Here is a 24225-nt window from a genome sequence, read left to right as displayed (position 1 = left end):
TGCAGCATCACATATCTTGGCCATGTGGTCTTAGGCCAAACTGGCAGGATGGTATAGATGTGGCCACACCATCCCACCACACACATGGCCACACATCAGCACAGCCTGGCAGTGCCTCCCCCACTGCAGACGACCTCACCACCCAACTAATGAACACTGCGCCCGGCTGACCTGACTTTTTAAAAAATTGTATTTAGGCTGGGCGTGGTGGCTCACACCTATAATCCCAGCACTTTGGGAGGCCAAGGCAGGCGGATCACTAGAGGTCAGGCGTTCGAGACCAGACTGGTCAATGTGGCGGAACTCTGGGAGGCCAAGGCAGGTAGATCACTAGATGTCAGGCGTTCGAGACCAGATTGGTCAATGTGGCGGAACTCTGTCTCTACTAAAAATACGAAAATTAGCTGGGCATGGTGGTACACGCCTGTATCCCAGCTACTTGGGAGGCTGAGGCAGGAGAACTGCTTGAACCCTGGAGGCGGAGGCTGCAGTGAGCAGAGATTGCGCCACTGCACTCCACCCTGGGAGACAGAACAAGACTCTGTCTCAAAAAAGAAAAAAAAAATTGTATTTGTATTGAGACAGGGTCTTGCTCTGTTGCCCAGGCTGGAGTGCAGCAGGGTGATCATAGCTCACTACAGCCTTGAACTCTTGGGCTCAAGGGATCCTCCTGCCTCAGCCTCCTGAGTAGCTGGGACTGCAAGCATGCACCACCACATCTGGCTAATGTTTAAATTTTTTGTAGAGATGGGGTCTTGCTATTTTTCCAGGCTGGTCTCAAACTCCTGAGATCAAGCGATCCTTCCACCTTAGCCTCCCAAAGTGCTGGGACTACAGCGTGAGCCACCACGTTGGGCTGAGACCTGACTTGTCACGTGGGTGACAGTGAACTAACTCTCCGCCCGTGGCCTTCATTTCTTTATTTCCCCTTATCTCATGTCATTTTTCTGGTTTTATTGAGGTATATTTAGTGTTCAAAAAACTATACGTTTGAAGTGTACAGTGTGATGATTCTGACATATGTATACATCCCTGCCGCCGAGACCATGAACACATCCATTACCCCAAAGTTTCCTTTTGCCCCTTTCTAAAACCCCATCCCTCTCTGCCCCTATCTTCCAGGCAACCACTCTGGGCGTTCATTTCTCATCTGTAAATGGAGAGGGGTTGACTAGGGCGAACGAGCCTTTTCCAGGCGCAGGCACACATGAGTATGTGTCTGTGTGTGCACCAGCAAGAGAGGCCAGGCCTGTCTCCTTTAGAAGCTGCCACCAGCTTCCAGCCCGAGCACCTGCTTCCCAGTGCAGCCTCCCTCCCTGCACTCCCTTCTCCCTCTTTTTCCTTTCTTTCTTTCTTTTTTTTTTTTTTTTTGAGACGGAGTTTCTCTCTTGTTGCCCGGGCTGGAGTGCAGTGGCATGACCTTGGCTCACTGCAACCTCTGCCTCTTGGGTTCAAGCGATTCTCCCACCTTAGCCTCCCAAGTAGCTGGGATTACAGGTGTGTGCCACCATGCCTGGCTAATTTTTGCATGTTTATTAGAGATGGGGTTTCACCATGTTGGCCAGGCTGATCTCGAACTCCTGACCTCAGGTGATCCACCCGCCTCGGCCTCCCAAAGTGCTGGGATTACAGGCGTGAGCCACTGCACCCAGCCCCTTCTCCCTGTAATCCCAGACACGTCACTCCAGCGTCCCTAGCCTGCCCCTAAGCACCCCTGCACCCTGAAGAACAACGACCACAGCTCCATCTGGGAGAAGGCACAGATGTAGAGCCAGACAGCCTGGGTCTGAGTCCCAACTCTGTCACTTGCTAGCTGAACGTCCTTGGACAAGTTACTTCCTTTCTCTGTGCCTCAGTTTTCTCATCTATACAAAGGATGTAATAATAGTGCATTGGGCCAGGCAAGGTACCTCACATCTGTGATCCCAGCACTCTGGGAGGCCAAGGCGAGAGGATTGCTTGAGGCCAGGAGTGTGAGACTGGCCTGAGCAAGACTCTGTCTCCACAAAAATTAAAAAAAAAAAAAAAAGTTAGCTGGGTTTAGTGGTGCACACTTGTGGTCCCAGCTACTCAGGAGGCTGAAGCAGGAGAATTGCTTGAACCCAAGCGAATTCAAGGCTGCAGTGAGCTATGATCACTGCACTCCAGCGGGGATGACAGAGTGAGACCCTATCTAAATATTATAATAATAATAGTAATAATAATAATAACAGTGCCTTCTCCCAATGCGTTCTTGCGAGGGTTAAATAAGTTAATAGGCGTGAAGCCCTGGCATGTGGCATGCAGTAAGTGCTCCATAGGTGCCCGGGGTTACTGTGTTGTTCTCGTCATCATCACCGGCTTTCTCTCCGGCTGAGCAAGGGCGGGCAGGGATGGCTGGAGGCTGGGAGAGGGTGAGCACTCCACGAGCCTTGCATCCTCGCCCGGCCCGGCAGCTCCCTTCCAGGCCCCAAGCCTCTCCTCCTCCTCCTCTGCCTTCCCCTTCACTCTCGGCACGACCCAGCCTCCCACTTCACACAGAGAGGAGGAACATCAGGAGAGAACTTCCTGGCCTCCCACCCAGCCCCAAACGGAGCTCCATCTGCACCGTCCTCTCAGCTGGCTGGCGAGGAAGGAGCCCTCCCCTCCCCGCCCTGCAGCCTGCTCCCATCCCTGTCTCCCCAGCCTCCTGCCTCCCTCCATTCATGAACCAGCTCATCTCCCTGTCAGCATTTTTTTTTTAAGACAGGGTCTTGCTCTGTCACCCAGGCTGGAGTGCAGTGGCATGATCTCAGTTCACTGCAACTTCTGCGTCCCAGACTCTGGCAATCTTCCCATCTCAGCCTCCTGAGTAGCTGGGACCGCAAGGTGTGCGCCACCATACCTGGCTAATTTTTGTATTTTTTTGTAGAGATGGGGTTTCAACATGTTGCCCAGGCTGGTCTTGAACTCCTGACCTCAAGCAATCCTCCAAAGTGTTGAGATTACAGGTGTGAGCCACCGCATCCAGCTTCCCATTGTTTTTTTAATTTAATTTTTTAAAAACAGGGTCTCGCTCTGTTGCCCAGGCTGGAGTGCAGTGGTGCCCACATGGCTCACTGAAGCCTCCAGCTCCTGGGTTCAAGCAATCCTCCCACCTCAGCCTCTTGAGTAAGTGGGACCAAAGGCATGTGCCACAAAGCCCAGATAAAGTTTTTCATATTTATTTTATTTTATTTTATTTTATTTTATTTTATTTTGAGACAGAGTTTTTTTGTTTTTTGTTTTTTTTTTTTGAGACGGAGTCTTGCTCTGTCGCCCAGGCTGGAGTGCAGTGGCGCGATCTCGGCTCACTGCAAGCTCCGCCTCCCGGGCCAACGCCATTCTCCTGCCTCAGCCTCCCGAGTAGCTGGGACCACAGGTGCCCGCCACCACACCCGGCTAATTTTTTGTATTTTTAGTAGAGACGGGGTTTCACCGTGTTAGCCAGGATGGTCTTGATCTCCTGACCTTGTGATCCGCCCGCCTCAGCCTCCCAAAGTGCTGGGATTACAGGCGTGAGCCACCGCACCCGGCCGAGACAGAGTTTTATTCTTGTTGCCTGGCGCGATCTCGGCTCACCGCAACCTCCACCTTCCGGGTTCAAGCGATTCTCCTGCCTCAGCCGCTCGAGTAGCTGCGATTACAGGCATGCGCCACCACGCCCAGCTAATTTTTGTATTTTTAGTAGAGATGGGGTTTCTCTATGTTGGTCAGGCTGGTCTCGAACTCCCGACCTCAGGTGATCAGCCCGTCTTGGCCTCCCAAAGTGCTGGGATTATAGGTGTGAGCCACTGCGCCAGGCCCACATTTTATTTTTTGTAGAGATGGGGTCTCACTATGTTGCCCAGGCTGATCTTGAACTCTTGGGCTCAAGCAATCCTCCTGGCTTGGCCTCCTAAAGTGCTGGGATTACAAGCCTGTGCCACTGTACCCGGCCTCCTCACCTCTGTTCCAACAGGACCTTCCTATCTAGCAACTGTCTTTTCTTTCCTAGCTCATTTCCACTTAAACATGTGCCCTGGCCTCGCCCATTCCACAGTCCCCTCCACCAGAGGTAGGAACGGTGCCAGGCCCGGAGAACCCAGTCCCGCATGCCCTTCTTCTCTACCCTAGCGTGCTCACCCAAACGCAGACATGCCACTTGCCACCATGTCTCCACGCCGTCCCAGCTCTGGGCTGGACAGCACTGGGTCTTTCCCACAGCCACCAACTGGGCTTACATGGGGTGACATCTCCGCGTGATTGTCTTTCCCTGGTCTCAGGCTTGGAAAAAATCTCCTCTTCCAACCCCTGTGAAATGTCCACCCACCACCTGGGTGATGAGGCTTCCGAGTTAGAAAACTGAGGCGACCGCTGCAACACCAGCAGGGTGAGGCAAGGCTGCTTCTGTGCAGGCCTCCCTGGGGCCAGCGCGTCCTTGGGCCCTTTCTGTGTGGACTGCGGGCCTGTCCCCCAGGGGCTCTGATGAGCACGCAGCCCTCTTTGCCTCAAACTCCTCCCCACGCCCACCAGGGAGACGCTGGGCTGCTCCCCTGACCTACTTTTCCTGATGCTTGTGGAGTCCCCAAGGGCTGCTGAGGTGGGCGGTCCACGTGCGTACAGCACACGCGTCCACACGTGTGCAATCCTCCCGCCTTGGGCTTTGGCCCTGCAAGGCTACCTCAGGCTGTTCTGTGTCCCCTGGGAGCTTAATTGGTGGCCACCAGTGGCTACAAGCTCTCCTTCCCTCCCACACCCAGGGACGGGATGCTTGGCTCATCTCTGCCCTCTGGGGTGTCTGCCTCAGAGTTGCCCTGGGAAGGGCTGGGCTGGATCAGGAACACAGACCAGTGGGCTCAGTTTGGGCCCCACGTGTGCCCCCCACTGTCAGGTTCAGCCCATGCTCTGACCACTACCCCACACTGACTCTCTATGGCTTTATTTAATGAACTTATTTACTTTAATTTTTTTTTTGAAACAGGATCTTGCTCTGTTGCCCAGGCTAGAGTGCAGATCATGGCTCACTGTAGCCTTGAACTCCTGGGCTCAAGGAGTTCTCCCAGCTCAGCCTTGTGAGTAGCTAGGACTGCAGGTGTGCGTCATGGTGCACAGCTAATTTTTTATTTTTTGTGTTTAGATGGGGTCTTGCTATGTTGCCCAGGCTGCTTTTAAACTCCTAGCCTCAAGCGACGCTCCTGCCAAGCCACCGCCCCTGGCCTCTCTAAGGCTTTAGTGTCCTCTATCCTATCTTCTTGATTCCTGAACAGTCTCGCCTGCCTGTTCCACGTCCCTGCCGTGCCTCCTCATCCCCAGGTCTCACTCCTCCAGGAAAACTTCCCCGCTGCCCTCACACGTGCTGACTCCTGCCTCTGCTGAACCGCAAGATTCACAGGGGCTGCCTGTTCCTCTCTCAGGGCCCCTGTTGAATACCTCAGCTGTGTCCCCGTCTGCTCCACCAACAATCCAAGAGCTCCCCAGGGGCAGGGGCTGGATCGGGTTCACCCCTCTCCTGCATCCCTTTCCTGGGTCATAGGGCTCAGCTTTGGGGGTCCCCCTACCGTCCCCTCCCTCCTCCTTTTCCTTCTACACTTCCCTCTCCCTTCAGGCCTTTTCTCCGCAAGGTGTCAGCAGGAGACAAGGAATTAATCCACGAGCCCATCCCTGCCTCTGCGTCATCCGCCAGGTACGTGCTGCCTCTGACCCAGTTCCAACGCACGTGGCTTCAGAGGCACAGGGGGAGCAATGGACCTTGAGACTTGGCCTTGATCCTAATGTGCGCCACTTTTTTGCTGGGTGACCTTGAGCAAGTCACACCACTGCTCTGGGCCTTTGTTTTCTCATCCCTACAATGAAGAAATAAAATAACAACAACAATAATAATGGCACCAACATTCACACAGGACTTACCACCTGCCTGGCCGTTCTCAGGACTAATGCACTTAATCCTCACAAATATGAGGTAGGCATTATTGTTAGCTCCACTTAAAAAAAAAAAAAAAAAGGCTGGGCGCGGTGGCTCACGCCTGTAATCCCAGCACTTTGGGAGGCCGAGGCAGGCGGATCATGAGGTCAGGAGATCGAGACCATCCTGGCAAACACGGCGAAACTCCATCTCTACTAAAAATACAAAAAAAAAAAAAAAATTAGCCAAGTGTGGTGGCGGGTGCCTGTAGTCCCAGCTTCTCAGGAGGCTGAGGCAGGAGAATGGCGTGAACTCGGGAGGCGGCGGAGCTTGCAGTGAGTGGAGATCGCGCCACTGCATTCCAGTCTGGGCGACAGAGCGAGGCTCCATCTCAGGAAAAAAAAAAAAAAAAAATAGAGACAGGGTCTCGCTATGCTGCCCTGGCTGGTCTCCAATTCTTGGCCTCAAGCAATCCTCCCGCCTTGGCCTCTCAAAGTGCTGGGATTACAGATGTGAGCTGCGGCACCGGCTTTTGAGATGAGGAAACAGGCACAGAGACTAGATAACTTGCCCAAGGTCACACAGCTAGCATTGGTATTTGTTCCAAAGCTGGTACCTTTCACTCCGGTGCTTTCCCAAGGCAGGATGTTGGGAACATCGCAGCCAGATTTCCACAGCCAGGTGGGGAAACTGAGGCCCAGAAGAGGGCTGAGTCTCAGTGGGAACTCAACCCTCAAAGTATTTCGTCATTGGTCATCCCTGCCTCCACTTGCAGGAGCAGCTGTGGATGTGATGGCTGTGAACTTGCCAGCACCAGGCAGCGGAGGCCTCTCTGACCTCTGTTCATGCCAGGCAGTCAGCGCCGCATCCACCCACACTCAAGAGGGTGGAGGAAGGGTGCGCACATCTCACGCCTCAAGGGTGTGTCCTCACTGGCCCCAAGGGAGGCCTCCATCTGCCATCTGTGTTGCCCAGGGTGGGTGGGGGTCTCCCCCGACTTCATGGCAGTAGTCATGGCTTTGCCACATGCTGGGAGGGCCACCGTGGTGGGGGAGGGTTTCCCAAGCAAGAAGCAAGACTGAACCGCCCACCACTTCCTGCTGGCGGTCGGCAAGTGCTGGCACCACCTTATGAAACGACACCCAACTCATCGTCTGGCTCAGGCCTACTTTGGAGTCCTTGTTGCTCTCCCCCCCAACACACACACACAGACGCACAAGCATCCACACAGACACGCATGCACACATGCACACACACACAGAAACACATGTACACACAGACCTACATGGTGTGGCCAACTGGGAAAAATTTCATTCACTGAGTCCTCGTAAAACCCCTGAGAAGGGGGGAGTGCTTTCTATTATTTTATTTTTTAAAGCATTTGCATTTGCTTGAGGTGAGGTTTCCCCATTTTGTCGAGGCTGGTCTTGAACCCCCGGGTTCAAATGATCCTCCTGCGTCAGCCTCCCGAGTAGCTAGCACCACAGGTGTGCACCACCACGTCCAGCCTGAATTCTTATTTTGAAAAAACAGCTTAATTGAGGTATAACTTATATACCACCTAACTTGCCCATGGAGTGAACAATTGAATGGTTTGAGTAAACGCACAGGGCTGTGCAGTTGTCACCACAACCGAGTGATGCCTTCGATTTAACAGACAACAAAAGAGGCCCAAGAGGTGGATGATTTGCCCATAGTTATGACACAGACAGTCAACTGTCCCTCAGCAATGCGTGTGTCCTTTCCTATACTACAAAGTCGGGCTGGAGAGTGGCCATCCAGCAGGGAACCACGTTTCTCGGCCTCCCTTGCATCCAGGCCGGCCATGTGACTGGCTCGCCACAGGAGTGTGCACAGAAGTGGTATGTGTGTCGCTGTAAGCCTGGGGCTTCAAAGGCTCAGGGAAGGTTTATCTGTGCTCTCTTCTTCCACAGTGGTTTGATGCAGAGGACTCTAAAACCCCAGAAGATGGTGGAGCTGCAAGACAGGAGGCACCTGGGTCTCCAGGTCACTGTGTGAAAGCCTCCTGCTGTGGAGGATTGCCCATCTGCATTGTTGTGGGAGTCACTGGGAAACCTCGATCATGTTCGGCTGCTGGGGTCTGGGGGCTTGTTTGTTACAGCAGCTGGCACTACCCCAGTTCAAGGGTTATGCAGCAAGTAAGCAGAAGAGCTCAGATCTGGGGCTGCGAGTGATGGAACCTGTAGTCCCACCACTTTGGGAGGCCAAGGTGGGAGGATTGCTTGAGGTTAGGAGTTCGAGGCTGCAGTGAGACATGATCACACCACTGTATTCCAGCCTGGACAACAGAGTGAGGACCCCATCTCTATCAATTAAAAACAAAACAAAACACACACACACATACACACACACACACACACACCCCAAAGATGCCAGGCATGATAGCTTGTGCCTATAATCCCAGCAGTTGGATTGGGAGGCCAAGGCAGCTGGATTGCTTGAACCTAGGAGTTCAAGACCATCTGGGTAACATAGCAAGACCTCCATCTCTATCTACAAAGAAACAAAAAAATTAGCTGGGTATGGTGGCACACACCTGTAGTCCCAGATACTTGGGAGGCTGAGGTGAAAGGATCACTTAAGCCTGGGAGGTCTCAACAGAGTGAGACCTTGTCTTGGAAAAAAAAAAAAAAAAAAAAGGGCCAGGCATGGTGGCTCATACCTGTAATCCCAGCACTTTGGGAAGCTGAGGCAGGCAGATCACTTCAGGTCAGGAGTTTGAGACCAGCCTGGACAACATGGTGAAACCCCGTCTCTACTAAAAATACAAAAATTAGCCAGGCGTGGTGGTGGGCGCCTGTAATCCCAGATACTTAAGAGGGCTGAGACAGGAGAATCGCTTGAACTTGGGAGGCGGAAGTTGCAGTGAGCCGAGATGGTGCCACTGCACTCCAGCTTGGGTGACAGAGCGAGACTCTGTCTCAAAACAAACAAACCAGAGAGTTTAGATTTGAACCTTAGCGTGTTCAGCTGCCTGGAATGTGGCCAGAGGAGGTTAACCAGGATGGTGACAACACTGGGCACCGAGTGACAAGGAACCAGTTACAGAAGTGGGTGGAGAGTGACTAGCCTGTAAAGAGAGGAGGGCCTGTTCCTATCCTGCTCTGTGGGAGAATAATTATGCTGGTAAATATTTGTTGAGCATTTACTATATGCCGGGCACTGTGCTAACCACTGTGGATTAAATCTACTACATAATAAGCCCAGCAACCCTGGGAGGTGGATGCTACCATCACTATCCCCATTTTACAGGAAGAGATACTATTATGGTTTGAATGTCCCCTCCAAAACTCATCTTGAAATTTATTTCCGGGCCAGGCGCGGTGGCTCAAGCCTGTAATCCCAGCACTTTGGGAGGCCAAGACGGGCGGATCACGAGGTCAGGAGATTGAGACCATCCTGGCTAACACGGTGAAACCCCCTCTCTACTAAAAAATGCAAAAAACTAGCTGGGCGAGGTGGCGAGCGCCTGTAGTCCCAGCTACTCGGGAGGCTGAGGCAGGAGAATGGCGTAAACCCGGGAGGCGGAGCTTGTAGTGAGCTGAGATCCGGCCATTGCACTCCAGCCTGGGCGATAGAGCGAGACTCCGTTTCAAAAAAAAAAAAAAAAAAAAATTATTTCCTTCCTTCCTTCCTTCCATCTTTCCTTCTTTCTTTCTTTCTTTCTTGAGTCTCATCTATTGTCCAGGTTGGAGTGCAGTGGCATGATCTCGGCTCACTGCAACCTCCATCTCCCGGGTTCAAGCGATTCTCCTGCCTCAGCCTCCTGAGTAGCTGGGACTATAGGCATGAGCCACCATGCCCGGCTAATTTTTGTATTTTTAGTAGAGATGGGTTTTCACCATGTTGGCCAGGTTGGTCTCGAACTGCTGACCTCATGATCTGCCTGCCTCAGCCTCCCAAAGTGCTGGGATTACAGACATGAGCCACTGCGCTAGCTTGAGGTGGGTGCTTTCAGAGGTGATTAGACCATGAGGGCTCTGTCCTTATTAATGAATTAATGCTGTTATGGCAGGAGTGGGTTCCCCATAAACGGATGTCTGGCCTCCTTTTGGTTGATCCCTCCCTTCCTCTCTCTCTTTCTTGCTCTTTTGCTGTGGGATGATGTGGCACGGAGGCCCTCACCAGATGCTGGTGCCTTGATCTTGGACTTCCCAGCCTCCAGAGCCGTAAGAAATAAATTTCCATTCATTATGAATTGCCCTGTCTGGGGTATTCTGTTATACTGAGGTGCGGATGGGCTGAGTAACTTGCCTAAGAGCTCATGATTAGCAGTGCTGGGATTTGAACTCAGGCTTTTGGGCTTCAGATCCCATGCTCACATACACTGTGTTTTGCAAGGCTCCGAAGGCTGACCCAGGCAGAAATCGACTCATAGTAAGAAGACGCAGGAAGGAAGTGCGCTCTGCTCACTGGGAATGGAGAAGCGAGGCTGGATGCTCATCTGCTGGGGACTCCGTTGGGGGTCGAGATTGCACCAAGCGATGCCACACAGGCCTTTCTGACTCTCACACTGGGTTCCCAAGAGATTCTCTGTCCCTGCGCCCAGGTCCTCTCCCTCAGGCCGCTGGACTTGTGCTGTACCCCTAGCATGGACAGACTCCAAGGGTATCCTTAACAAGATGCTGGCCTGGAAGGAAGGCATGGACAGGAGGACTGTTCTTGGGTGGGTCACCTCACTTCTAGGTTAGTGTTACTATTAAAAGCCCCTGTGAAGAAAGCAGCCATATGGTGGAACTTCAGGCCCTGAGCACCTCTGACCTCTCTCACCTGCTTCACTTTGCTTCTCTGTAAGGCAAGGGGGCCAGAGCTGAATTCCCTTAGCCTGCAGAACCGAGCCCACTCTGCACCTCCATATGACCCCTCACCTGCCTCTAGGTTTCTCCCCGCCAGATCTTTCTTTCTTTCTTTTTTTGGAGATGGAGTTTCGCTCTTGTCGCCCAGGCTGGAGTGCAATGCCGCATCTCAGCTCACTGCAACCTCCACCTCCCAGGTTCAAGTGCTTCTTGTGTCTCAGCTTCCCAAGTAGCTGGGATTACAGGTGTGTGCTACCATACCTGGCTAATTTTGTATTTTTAGTAGAGACAGGGTTTCACCATGTTGGTCAGGCTGGTCTCAAACTTCCGCCTGCCTCGGTCTCCCAAAGTGCTGGGATTACAGGCGTGAGCTACCGCACCTGGCCCCGATCTCTCTCTCTTTCTCTCTCTCTCTCTTTTTTTTTTTAGAGTCTTGCTCTGTTGTCCAGGCTGGAGTGCAGTGGTGCAATCTTGGTTTACTGCAACCTCTGCCTCCTGGGTTCAAGCGATTCTCCTGCCTCAGCCTCCCGAGTAGCTGAGATTACAGGTGCCTGCCACCATGCCTGGCTAATTTTTGTATTTTAGCAGAGACCATGTTTCAACATGTTTCACCATGTTGGCCAGGCTGGTCTTGAACTCCTGACCTCAAGTGATCTACCCCCCTCAGCCTCCCAAAGTGCTGGGATTACAGGCGTGAGCTACCGTGCCCAGCCCTGATCTTTCTTATATACACAGTCAGATAAACTGTCTTAAAACCAGATTTGACCCAATCTTTGCCTTGCTTACATATTTTCAGTGGATTCTTGAATGGGCATGTGGTGTTTTCTGTTCCACATCAGTTTCCCTTCCTTGCAGTAATGGCCCTCTCTCTGCCCTTGAAGTTTAGAAGGGATGTCTCCTGCATGCTTTTGCAGGGAGGGCCTGGCCAATCAGCAGATCGATCCCATCTGCCAGGTCACTGTGACTTGTTCAGAGATGAACAAGTGACCAAAGGTGACCCACCGAGATCTAGCCCTAGGACTGTTGGTGCAGCCATCAGGAAAGAGGGACCCTCTCACCCTGGGCTGCAAAGCTGCAGGACACAGCTGTGCCGCTTCTGTGGGTTGGCTTTTCCATCATGGGGGAAGGGGAGAGCCCACTTGAGAATAAAGCAACGAAGATATAAGCAGAGAGGAGAGAAAGGTGGAGAGATTTCCGATGACTTTGAGTTCTGGGGCCAAGCATGCCTAAAGCCAATTATACTCTTGAACATTTGTTTCATGAATCAATATACTTCCTTCTTGGCTTAATTCAGCTAGTTTGAGTTGAGTTTATGTAACTTGCAAGCTATTCGGGCTCAGGCACTGTGCGGGGTGTTGGCATGGGGTGCCTATGTTAGAGCAATGCAACAGACAAGTGGGAATGAGCCCACAAATCAGAGAGGCAGGTAAAATATGGACACACATAACCATGAGGCCAGGGCAATGGTCAGGGCTCCAATATGTCCAAGCAGAGCCCTGGCAATGAGGATCAGGGTGGCTTCCTAAATCAGGAGGTGGCGCCTGAATAGGCCTTGAAGGGGATTAACAACCCAGCAAGAAACCCAAGAGCTCCTTGAAAGCAAGCCCTATGCCTTCATCATCTCACTATTCCCAGCACTTAGCCAGGGTGTGACAAATGCTGGGTGAATAATTCTCTACGTGTTTGGGAAATTGTAACTTTTTATATCTTGGCTTTCCTGAATGTGACCCTGTAGGCACATAGCTATTTTCCCAAGGGCCTGCACAAAGTATCATCAGTTCCATTTCACAGGCACAGAGACTGATGGCCAGAGGGGAACAGCGATTTGCCGAAAGTTACATAGGAAGTCAGTGGGCAGGGCTGGGCTAGAAGCCAGGGCATCGCAGGGCAAGGTGCTGTCTCCCTCCAGCAGCCCCAGCCCCAGCCCCAGCACAGTGCAGTACAGATGGGGGTGGCTGTGAGTAACAGCGGCCGCTGTGAACAGAGAGGCTGGGGGTGCTAGAATAGGTTGATGATGCCAACAGGGAGGAAAGTGATGATAAATAGCTGACACTCACGGAACCCCTGTCATGTGCCAAGTGCCTCATGTAAATGAACTCACCTAATCCCCACAATGTCCTATGACACAGAGACTATTATTAACCCCGATAGACAGATGTGGAAACTGAGGCACAGAGTGGTCATGTCACTTGTTCAAGATCATACATCCAATAGGTGGCAGAGCCAAGATTCAAATCCAGGAACCATCACTCCAGTGTCCAAAAGCTTAATCACTATGCTTCACTGTCTCTGAAATGACAGAGTAAAAATTACCATTTATTGGCTGGATGTGGTGGCTCACACCTGAAATCCCAGCACTTTGGGAGGCCAAGGCGGGTGGATCACTTGAGGTCAGGAGTTACAGACCAGCCTGGCCAGCATGGTGAAAACTCATCTCTACCAAAAGTACAAACATTAGCTGGGTGTGGTGGTGCGTGGCTATAATCCCAGGTACTCGGGAGGCTGAGGTGGGAGAATCACTTGAACCCGGGAGGTGGAGATTGTAGTGAGCCGGGATGGTGCCACTGCACCCCAGCCTGGGTAACATAGTGAGACTCCCTCTCAAGAAAAAAAAAATTACCATTTATTTTATCAGTGTGCTGAGGCTTTACATTGCTGCTGTCAATCAATCTTCATGGCAGCCCCATTTCACAGATAAGGACACTGAGGATCAGAGGGGTTAAGCAACTTGCCCAACGTCACTCAGCTCCTCAGTGTCAGAGCCAGAGACTGAACCCTGAACGTCCCCCTGCTCTGTCTCCCCTTCTCTATTCTCAGTCTCTGGTTCGCAGCACCTGCCTCTCTCCAGCTCCACTGTCTTCAGCACCGCAGGCGTGGACAGCACCCAGGCCTGTCCAGCATTAACTGCGAGGCTGGGGAAGGTTCCAGGAGGATAGGGAGCCAGGCACGGAGGAACTGCCGCAGAACTGGAACTAAGGCCCCCAGGGCTTGAAAGGCATATACGGATGTACTGCCATTCATTTAACCAAACTCTGAATGACAGACACTTGGGTCGTGACTAATCTTTTGCTATTACTATAAACAATCAGTAGCCTTGTACAGAAGTCATTTTGCCACGTGAGGTGAATCCGTATGATAAAGTCTAGAAACAGGCTTGCTAGGTTAAAGGGTGAGTGTGTTTGGAATTTCTGGAGAGTGCCCAACACCCCTCATCCCATCCCACAGAGCTGTGGCACTGAACCTCTCCCAGCCAAGTAGGAAGGGGCTGCTTCTTGGTGAAACACAGCAGCTGTCAGTAGCTCCCTCACCCTCTCTGGGCCTCGGTGTCACTTTGGGACATGGCCAGACAGTCCCAGGTAGTTAATATGCTACCTTGCAATGGGGGAAAATCGTGGGTGTGGTAGCTCATGCCTATAATCCCAGCACTTTAGGAGGCCAACAAGGGAGGATCACTTGAGCCCAGGAGTTTGAGACCAGCCTGGGCAACATGGTGAAATCCCATCTCTACAAAACTTTTTTTGAAAAGCAGGCAGGAGTGGTGGCATGTGCCTGTAGTTCCAGCTACTCAGGAGACTGAATGGGAGGATTTCTCGAACCCAGGAATTCGAGGCTGCAGTGAGCTATGATTGCACCACTGCACTCCAGTCCGGGTAACAGAGCAAGAACTTGTCTCAAAAAAAAAAAAAAAAAAAAAAAAAAAAAAAAAAAAAAAAGAAATGGTGAGAAGAACAGGTTTCTCATTTGTATTTGCATAAAATAACTCTAGAATCAACACTAGACATTAGCAAGGTGCTTAGCCACCTCAGCACCCAACCTGGTCACTCTCCACTCACTCCCACCTCTCTGAGCCATCATCAGTCACTTCTCAGCTACCACAGCAACCTACTAACTGGTCCCTGCCTCTAAGCCCTCTCAACACAGCTGCCAGGGAGCATCCCCTTACTCCCAGGCTCAGCAGCCTCTACTGGCTCTCATTGTGTTCCAAAGCCCTTACCATGGCCCTCCATTTACTCTTTGGCCTATCTCTTCCTCATCTTCTCCCTCCCTCTGCTCAATACGCTGGTCCCCCTACTGTTCCCTGAACATGCCAGCCCCCTATCTGGGGGCAAGTCCCTCTGCCTGGACAGATCTTCCCCTAGATATCCACAGCACGGCTCATTTCCTGCAAGTTCTGTTCAAATGACACCTTCTCAACCAGGGTTACCCTACTGCACTCCCGACCCCCCATCCCCTGCTCTATTTTTTTCCTGGTAGGATGTATCACTTTCTCATGTATTATATAATGTACCAACTTCTGACATCTATTATGACTGTCTCTTTTCCTCACTAGAACTTAAGCAGCTGGAGGGCAGGGATTTTACTGTCTGGTCTTGTTCACTGCTGTATCCTCCTGCTGCTAACATGTGCCTGGAGTATAGAAGGCACTTAGTAAATATTTGTTGAATGAATGAATGAACCTCTGAGGAGAATGGCAGGAACTAGGTGAAAAGGGGTAGGGTAGGCATGAAAATTCCTACCAGGTACAATCCAGTTGGGTCTGGGGAGTAAAAAGAACCAGGAGATCAGACAGTGCCAGAGGAAAGTGCCAGGGAGGGGTTGCACCTGCCTGCCTACCTGCCTGGCACCCCCAGAGAAGGGCTAGAGAACAACTGCCCCCTGAATTCCCACAGCAGGCCAGTCTGTGCTCAGGAAGAGGGGGAGGAATCTGGGAGCCCCCTTCACACCCTACCCAAAGTGGAGGCCTCCCTCTGTGTCCTGAGGTGGGTGTACCAGCCTGGCTCTCTGCCTTATAACACCTTCCCTGAAGGATGTCCCCGACCTTCGCCTTTGTTTACTCCAGTGCAGAAATCTGTTCACTTGTGGACTCTTCTATTCACTGCCAGAGGGTGGGGGGCACCAAGCCAGGCTAGTGAGGTGCTTGGAAAAATTTCGGCCTCTGCTGTTGGTCCCAGGGAGCCCTGGCCAGCCCCTCCTTCTCTCCAGTTATCCAGTGGGTGAAATGAGCTAAGCTGGTAGTTCTGCCTTCATGGAGCACCATGAGGCTCAGGACCTTCTCCCCTGAAAAATGTCCCATGTAGCACATGCATACTTCTACACACAACAGCAGGGATAGGGCTCCCGGGAGCCTACAAGCCTCTAGATAAGGCCTCTTCCTCCCCTTGGTCCTCAACACAAATACAGATGCCAGCAAGCATTCTATTTTGGCTCACAAGGAGAAGGAGGAGAATATTCTCAAATCCCCTCCTTGTCTTTCCTTCGGGGTATAAATCCTGGCTCCATCCCTTCTTAGCTGTGTGACCTTGGGCAGTTTGTGCCACCTGCCTAAGCCTCAGTTTGCCCATCAGTAAAATGGGGCTGGGAATGCTCATTTAACAGGATGGGGCACAAAGTGGGTGTCAGTAAGAAGTTGCTAGTCAGAGGGGCCTGGACCTTGGATCTGTCACTGATTCTGCAGGTGAGCCTGGGGAAGGCCTTCCACTCACTGTGCCTTCGTTTTCTGTTCTGTAGATGGAGGCCATTTGGCTCTGCTGAATCTCACCGCTGAATCCACTGGAGCCAGAAGGCACTGTGTGGATCAACTGACCCTGCTCCTCCACTTCCCACATGGGGAGCCTGGGAGGCAGAGTTCAGACTTTCCCGAGATCAAGCTGCAGACATTTGGACATTCTTCCTCACTGCCCTCCCCACCAGGGGCAGCCTGGGGTTCCCAGGGCTGTGAACTCCTGTTCGGCTCCGGCCTCTGCCTCAGCCTCCCCTCCCAGCTGGTGCACAGTCCGCCCCTTCTTGGGGCACATCTTTGGTGGCTATTAATAGCTTGTGACGCTGCCTTCCTGCAGCTGGTGCCCAGAGCTGGAACAGGCTCTCTAGCCTCTCCTGCTCTCCCCAGTGAGGCACTGTGGGAGGCAGGCGCCCTGGGTCCTATCCTTCTGGCTACTGGAGGGTGCGGGGCCTGGGGCAGCCCCTGGGGGTGTGGGATGAGCTGGGGAGGTCTTCCCAGCCTGGCTGCCTGGGTGAGGCAGGGGGCCCAGCACTCAGGGGTATTAACAGGATGGAGGATGCTGGGCACTGTGGGTGCCCACCACTGGCTGACAGGCAAGGGGACTGAGTTGAATGTCTACCAGTGGGCAAGTGGTGGTCTCTGGTGAGATGGCTGGGTGAGCAAAGGCCCCAGAAGAGATGGGCCCTTCTCCAGCTGCAGCCCTCACCTCCTTCGCCTCTCTGAGCTCCTACACTGGGATGGACCGAAGACAGCCCAGCCTAGGTGCCTGTGGTTCAGGTTCAGGCTTTCACCGCCACTGCTAGCCTGGAAGCTTTGGATCTGCCACTTACTGTCTCCATGGCCCCATTTCCCCATCCTCAGTAAAGCAAAATAATAAAATAACAGTGCGGGTTAGGGTATTATTAGTAATAGCCAACATTTATGAGCCACTGAAAGTATAAGCACTGTATATATATTGACTCATTTCAACCTCACGACAATTTCAGGAGAAGCTATTATTATTCCCCTTACGTCCTTTACAGCTCAGGAAACTGAGACTCTGAGATAGAAGCTTGGCTGGGCACAGTGGCTCACACCTGCAAGCCAAGCACTTTGGGAGGCTAATGCAGGCAGATGGCTTGAGCTTAGGAATTCAAGATGAGCCTGGGCAACATAGCAAGACCCCATTTCTATACAAAATTTTTAAAAAATGAGCCGAGCATGGTGGCATGAGCCTGTGGTCCTAGCTAGTCGAGAGGCTGAAGTGGGAGGATCACTTGAGCCTGGAAGGTCAAAAGTGCCATGAGCTGTGATGGCACCACTGCACTCCAGCCTGGGTAACAGAGTGAGATCCCATCTCAAAAAAAAAAAAAAAAAAAAAAAAAAAGAAAGAAAAAGATAGGAAGCTTAAGTGATGTGTCCTGTGTCACACAGCTAAGAAGTCACGTAGAGATTATCTATCTGGCTCCAAAATATTCAATAAGTATTTGTTGGCTGGGCGCGGTGGCTCAAGCCTGTAATCCCAGCACTTTGGGAGGCCGAGACGGGCGGATCACGAGGTCAGGAGATCAAGACCATCTTGGCTAACACGGTGAAACCCCGTCTCTACTAAAAAATACAAAAAACTAGCCGGGCGAGGTGGCGGGCGCCTGTAGTCCCAGCTACTCGGGAGGCTGAGGCAGGAGAATGGCATAAACCCAGGAGGCGGAGCTTGCAGTGAGCTGAGATCCGGCCACTGCACTCCAGTCTGGGCGACAGAGCAAGACTCCGTCTCAAAAAAAAAAAAAAAAAAAAAAGTATTTGTTGAGCACCTACTATGTGCTTGGTACTATTTTTGGGTCTGAAATACATTCGTGAACCAAACAAACTGTCCTGCCCTCAAAGAGCTCATATTCTAGTTTGGAGGCACACAATGACAAAGATGAGCAGATGTGTGTCAGGCAGTGAGAAGTCCTCAAGGAACAGCAGAGGAGGGAAAGAGACAAGGGAATTGTGGGTGGGAGGCCAGCCCATGGAGAAGGCTGCACACACACGGGCACTGTGGTGGGCGGGCTCTCCTGGCAGAGGGCACTGTGTGGAGGCCTAGAGGTGGGACCTGCTATGTGCACAGGGATAAGGGAGTGAAGGGCAGGAGATGAGAGCACAGGTGAGAAGAGATGGCCGTTGTCATTCGGGGCCTCCGAAGCCATGGCGGGGACCTGGCTTCCACTCCAAGTGGGATGCACTCCAAACAAACCCTTTGGATGCAGGGCGGGATGCAGACCTGAACAAACCCTTCCTGAAGCCAGCCTAGCCTGGAAAAGTGAAAAGTGACTCAGAAACTCCAAGGCCAGCTGTGGCAGTGTTGCACACTGTCCTTGGAGTGGGGCTGAGGAGGGGCTGGGGAAGCTTAGAGGTTCTCAGGGAGGCCTGGGGCCAGAGCTGCAGATTCTTCCCTGGCACAATTCTCACTGCCATGGCCCCGTGTGAGTGGGAACCACAGGGCAGGAAATCTAGCCCTGGAGCCCAGGTGAGGTCCCATCAGGTCCATTTGACTGGCCTTGGCTTGTGGACCACGTGTGAATGGTATCAAGGGAGGCAGACTCTTCCCTAAATCCCAGCTACAGAACCCTGAGGAAACACCTTCACCCATACACCTCCAGTTTTCTCCATCTGTAAAGATGGGGCTAACTTTCCCTTTCTGCTCAGGGCTTTGAGCAGAAAACGAAAAACAAACCCTTAATGGGTACTGGGTGCCATTCACGGCACTTTACGTTCATTCTTTGACTCCTCACAATGACCCTAAGAGGCAGGTACTAATATCATCCCCCTTTTTTATAGATGATGAACCTGAGGCACAGAGAGATTAAGCACCTTGTCCAAGGTCACACAGCTGCATCTAGGGATTGTGCTTTTTACCACTAAGCTGGGTTATCTGCGGGCCCCATTGTGCCTCCTGGAGACACCTAGGGTCAGGGCTGGCAGGCACCTGAGCTCGCAAGGCGGAAAAGTCTCCTCTCTGCAAGGCCTTGAACCCTGGCTCAGAAAGTCACAAGTTATGCTCATGGATAGGTAAACCCCTTCCTTCTATGATGGGGGGCCCAAACAGACCCAGAAAAGCTGCCCTGGAGGCAGTGGGGGCCCAGCACTGTGCAGCCTCTCTGGGCCCAGATCAGGAGGAAAAGGAGGATGGTCCCCTCCAGCCCCACCCCTGCCCCATCTCCCAGCCCCTTGGGGCCATCCCAAAGCCCAAAGGCAGTTGGAACATCCTCGGCCCCTCTTGTGGTTGCCTAAAGCCATGCCGGAAGGAGTGCTAGTGCAGTGCGAGGTCACAGCGGGTCCCCGGGCCTGGATCGGTTTATTTGCATACCCCGGCAGGGCAGGACAGAGCAAACGCTTAAGCAGCAGGCCCCGCTCAAGCTCTTCATCTGCAACAGATCCACTTAATTCTCACGACTTTAGGAAGTGGCAGCTATTATTATCTCCATTCTACGTCAAAGGAAACTGAGGCCCAGGAGATAACTGACCTGCCCAAGGTCACGCAGCCAGAGAATGGTGGAGGTGGGCTTCAAACCCAGGCACTCAGATGTCTGCTGGCTTCACACAAACCTTTGGTGGCCCACAGAGCTGGGTGCAAATCCTGACTCTGGGGTTAACACGGTGCTGTCCTCAGGGCTAAATGAGAAAACGCTGTCCAGCACTGGGCACTCGACACTAAGAGATGTTCCACTGCTTCCTCTCCAATTCTGATGTTACATGGTTTCCCAAGGTGGGGCTGAGCTGGACCTGTTCTCTCTCCAGGTGTGGCCAGGCAACGGTGGGGTGAAGGGAGGGTGGCTGGGGAGGAGACAGGACTTTAACTGGCCTTTCCAGGCCTAGCTGCCACCGCTTCCTGAGACCTGAAAGGGGGAGCAGAAAGGGGGGCAGGGGAGGGGTGGTTTGGGGAAGACTTTGGCCTGGGGCCCATCCTCCTGGGGCAGAAAGTCTCCAGGAAAGTCTCCAGCATAAGGCAGCAGGCGCCTCACGTGAAAAGTATAGGCTCAGAAGGAGGAGGGCTTTAACCACAAAACCACGCTCCCAGCCCTCAGGCAGAGTGCTAGGAGAGCCTCAGGGAGGGCCTCCACCCTCACCCACACCCGGGGCAGGGGCAAGCTCCATGGCACAATGCTATCCTGCCTCCCAGAGATCCCTTCCCTTTCTTGAGGACAGAGCCAGAAGCCTCTGCCTCCCTAGACTAGCTCCCAAGGAAGTGTAACTGTGGAGGCTCAGTCACCCACCTGCCGACGCCCCATTTAATAAGGGCCAATAGTTAGTGAGCACTTTTGATATGGGATACCCTGTCCTAGGTCCCTTTCATTCTTTAGCCTGTTTAATCCCCCTGATGATCCTGCAAGACAGTATTATTCCTGTTTTATAGACAAGGGCATTGAGGCCCAGAGAGGGTAAGTGCCTTGCTGAAGGTCACACAGCAGCACAGTGAGCTTCAGGTCCAGGCAGAGTCCAGAGCCTGAGCTCTCCACCATGGTGCTCTGGTATCTCCTTTGACCTCAGGCTGTTGGAGACCTGTGTTCAGAAAAAGGGTGCACTCCCTTCTAGAGCCATGCCCAGTGACAGGGGCCTGCTGCTGGCCCCCAGCCCAGCTACTCCACAACGCCCATCAGTTTCATTTCTGTTTAGGAAATGACAAATTTTTTTCTTTTTCTTTTGAGACGGACTCTCACTCTGTCACCCAGGCTGGAGTGCGTGCTGAAATCTCGGCTCACTGCAACCTCTGTCACCTGGGTTCAAGCAATTCTCCTGCCTCAGCCTCCCTAGTAGCTTGAATTACAGGCATATGCCACCGCGCCTGGCTAATTTTTTGTATTTTCAGTACAGACAGGGTTTCACCAAGTTGGCCAGGCTGGTCTTGAACTCCTGACCTCGAATGATCCCCGTGTCTCAGCCTCCCAAAGTGGTGGGATGACAGGTATGAGCCACTGCACCTGGCCAATATTTTTGAGTAACTCCTATATTTAGGCCCCCAGCTCTCCCGCCTGACCAAAACTTAGACCAACTTGGACTTAGTCTTAGAAAGTTAGAAGGAAGAAACTTACAGCTGCAAGAAGCTTTCATCCAATTCTTCTCTGGTCAGAGGGGTGAATGGAACCCTGGACAGCAGTCCTGCCCCAAGAGTCCTGAGCAAGACCTGCACCTAGAACCCGGTCAGAAGAGGAAGGGAAGGACTCGAGTTTGCTGTCCCTGGGACATATGGGGCAAGTGGGACAGAGAAAACAGGTTTTTGGTTGCTGGATGTCACTAGTTTAGGGGTAAGGGTGCAAGACGGGATCAAGAGCGGAAAGTGGAACCAGGCTGGAGAAGTTCAGGCTCACTTCACCACGTAGCCCTTTAGACCCTGGATGGACACTGCTCTATGCACCTTCTAATTTGACCATGGGGGTGGGAGGGAACACCAGTGAGTGCAGAACACATACAGACGAAGGTTGCCCACTGAACAGATTTTTTGGGCTGGGCGTGGTGGCTCATGCCTGTAATCCCAGCATTTTGTGAGGCTGAGGCAAGTGGATCACCTGAGGTCAGGTGTTCAAGACCAGCCTGGCCAACAGGGTGAAACATCGTCTCTACCAAAAATACAAAAATTAGTTGGGTGTGGCCAGGTGCAGTGGCTTATGCCTGTAATCTCAGCACTCTGGGAGGCTGAGGCAGGTGGATCACGAAGTCAGGAGATCAAGACCAACCTGGCCAAGATGGTGAAACCCCATCTCTACTAAAAATACAAAGAATTAGCCAGGCATGGTGGCAGGTGCCTGTAATCCCAGCTACTCGGGAGGCTGAGGCAGAGAATTGCTTGAACCCAGGAGGTGGAGGTTGCAGTGAGCCGAGATAGCGCCATGACGCTCCAGCCTGGGCGACAAAGCGAGACTCTGTCTCAAAAAAAAAAAAAAAAAAAAAAAAAAAATTAATTGGGTGTGATGGCTGGGTCTTTAATCTCAGCTACTTAGAAGACTGAGTCAGGAGAATTGCTTGAACCCGGGGGACTGGAGGTTGCAGGGAGCTAAGATCTCACCATTGCACTCCAGTATGGGCGACAAGAGCGAAACTCTGTCTCACAAAAAAAAAAAGATTTTTCTGGGCCTGCAAACCCAGATGCCAGCTTCAGGGTCCAGGAGGTGGCCTAAGGGAGTGAATGGGCTGCCTGTGGGTGGACTGGAAGGCATGGGCCCTGTCTAAAGAAGGTGGTCATTCTCCCGCTGTGGCCTGGGGTTGCCACATCATCTGATTTTTCAAGAAGATCCAAAAATCAGCTTTTGAATGTGAAATTGCCTCCCTTCGACTTTTTTTTTTTTTAGCACTCACAACAAAGGCAAACATGTAAAATACACTGGCCCAACAAAAATCGTCTATAGGCTGTATTTTACAGCACGTGCCCGACCATACGCTGGGCTCTGAATTAGACAATGCTGATGCAGTGTGGACAAGATAAACCTGGTTCCCGTCTCCTGGAGCCGAGTCTAGATGTGGAGAAAAACTCTCACTGCACATGTAGACACACGCCACTACCTCCAAGCCACCAAGCCACCAACCAATCAAATTCAGCTCTCTACTACATGCCAGCTCAGGTCAGCTCAAAAAGGGAGGTGGAGGCAGAAAACTGCTCCGGAGCCATCCTAGAGTGGGGCTTTTCAGGTCAGGGGAAGAGCACGTGACGGAGGGAGAGAATCAGAGGACACGGAGGAGATGGGCTAGGAGAGGTGGTTTAGGGCCAGGCTGCAGGAGCTATCACTGTCTGGACTCAGGGACTTGATTTTTGGACTCCATGGGGAGCCACTGCAGGTTAGTGAGGAGGGGAGGTCTTGCTCCTTGTCCTCCTCTGGCCTCATGATTTGCCCTGGTCACAGTGACTCAAATTTCTGCTCTTCAGCCTCCGGTTCCACTGCCTTGCCTGTGGGGTATGTGACAAAGCCCTGGGCTTCTGACAACCCCCACTGGGGGGAAATGAACTCCTTCAGCAATGGGTAGAGCAAACCTGGATGCTTCTCCTGCCCAATTCCATCTCCAACCGCCCTTCAAGCTGCAGAGAGGTTCCCTCTCTGTCATTTTCTCTGGGAAGTGCCACATGCTTGCCCAAGGTCACCCAGTCTTCAGGGCGCCTGGTTCCCCCACAGCCTGTGCTGAAGGTGGCTGCCTCAACTGTCCGGAAATCGGCAGGAGGGGCTGCCAGAGGTCTGCCCGCATCAAGCGCCCCCCACCCTCTTCTCTTGCTGGTCACACCCTCACCCTTGGGTCAGTGCCAGCAGCAGTTGGGGGTGGGGGCACTTCATGCTGGGAAGGTGGGAGATGAGGACTCAGCCACCCAGGCTCAGGGCTCCCAAGGCTGTAGCAGGACAGGGATCAGGTGATTCAGGTGTGGGGTCAAGAATCTGTCAGCTGGACCTGGCCAGGTCCACCTCAACAGGCCCAATGGGAGGTACCCAGGGGTCTGATGATCAGGAGACATCAAGAAAGGAGATAGGAATGAAGTGGGGAAAAGGACCCCGACTCTAGTGCATGGTCCATCACAGACACTGGTGAAAGGTTTGTTGAATGAATAAGTGAAGGAACTATTGGCAGGGCTAGCCGTACCCTGGATCCCGCCTTCCCAAGCCTCAGTTTGTGCACCTATCAAACGGGTCCAGCATCACTGCTTGCCTGCAGAAGGCTCAGAGAGAAGAGATTGGGGAAACTCCTAGCAGCCCAGAGTGTGTTCCTTCCATGCAGTCCAGCTCCTTCTCAGGATCTCTGATTCAGGATTTCAGGGTACAATGTCCCCTAGGGCCTCTCAGCTTCCCCATATGCGGTAGAACCTGGGGTTCAGGACCTCACTGAGGGCCAGGCTGGGGTACCGCCGTGTATATCACCTGGAAAGCCACAGGGAGACTCTGGAATCGGCCCTTGGTTGTCTGGGATACACTGAGCCAGCCAATCCTTGGTTTAACCTGGGTGTTCTCCAGGTTAGGAGGGGAAGGGAAGGACTTGGGTTGCTGTCCCTGGGACAAATGGAAACAGAACGGTGCCCTGACCTGAAATGGCTT

At 52.5% G+C, this 24225-nt stretch overlaps 1 protein-coding gene and 4 long non-coding RNA genes across 8 annotated transcripts in view; 1 reads left to right on the top strand and 4 right to left on the bottom strand.

Moving 5' to 3' along the window:
- The window catches only part of SBK1 (SH3 domain binding kinase 1), a 71504-nt gene that overhangs the window by 7598 nt on the left and 39681 nt on the right, over nucleotides 1–24225 (bottom strand). The window contains exon 2 of one of the 4 annotated variants that reach the window (XM_077985834.1): nucleotides 21250–21347. The exons of the other annotated variants lie outside the window; for them this stretch is intronic. The gene's annotated coding sequence lies outside the window, so the exon portion shown is untranslated. The remainder of the gene's footprint in view (nucleotides 1–21249; nucleotides 21348–24225) is intronic. 4 annotated transcript variants of the gene reach the window in all.
- LOC144337989 (uncharacterized) overlaps nucleotides 1–24225 on the bottom strand; it is a 41889-nt gene that overhangs the window by 644 nt on the left and 17020 nt on the right. The window lies entirely within an intron of this gene.
- Nucleotides 1335–11445, top strand: LOC144337979 (uncharacterized). The gene is made up of 2 exons (XR_013411685.1): nucleotides 1335–1634; nucleotides 11063–11445. It is a non-coding gene; the product is annotated as an uncharacterized LOC144337979 (long non-coding RNA).
- Nucleotides 5409–8543, bottom strand: LOC144337976 (uncharacterized). Its single transcript, XR_013411682.1, has 2 exons — nucleotides 8295–8543; nucleotides 5409–6002 (listed from the first exon to the last, which is right to left on the bottom strand). It is a non-coding gene; the product is annotated as an uncharacterized LOC144337976 (long non-coding RNA).
- LOC144337963 (uncharacterized) lies at nucleotides 10799–17976 on the bottom strand. Its single transcript, XR_013411669.1, has 2 exons — nucleotides 17707–17976; nucleotides 10799–13055 (listed from the first exon to the last, which is right to left on the bottom strand). It is a non-coding gene; the product is annotated as an uncharacterized LOC144337963 (long non-coding RNA).

This window comes from Macaca mulatta, chromosome 20 (assembly GCF_049350105.2).
Source record: "Macaca mulatta isolate MMU2019108-1 chromosome 20, T2T-MMU8v2.0, whole genome shotgun sequence".
Taxonomy (NCBI): domain Eukaryota; kingdom Metazoa; phylum Chordata; class Mammalia; order Primates; family Cercopithecidae; genus Macaca; species Macaca mulatta.
This window is presented reverse-complemented; position numbering and strand designations above follow the sequence as displayed.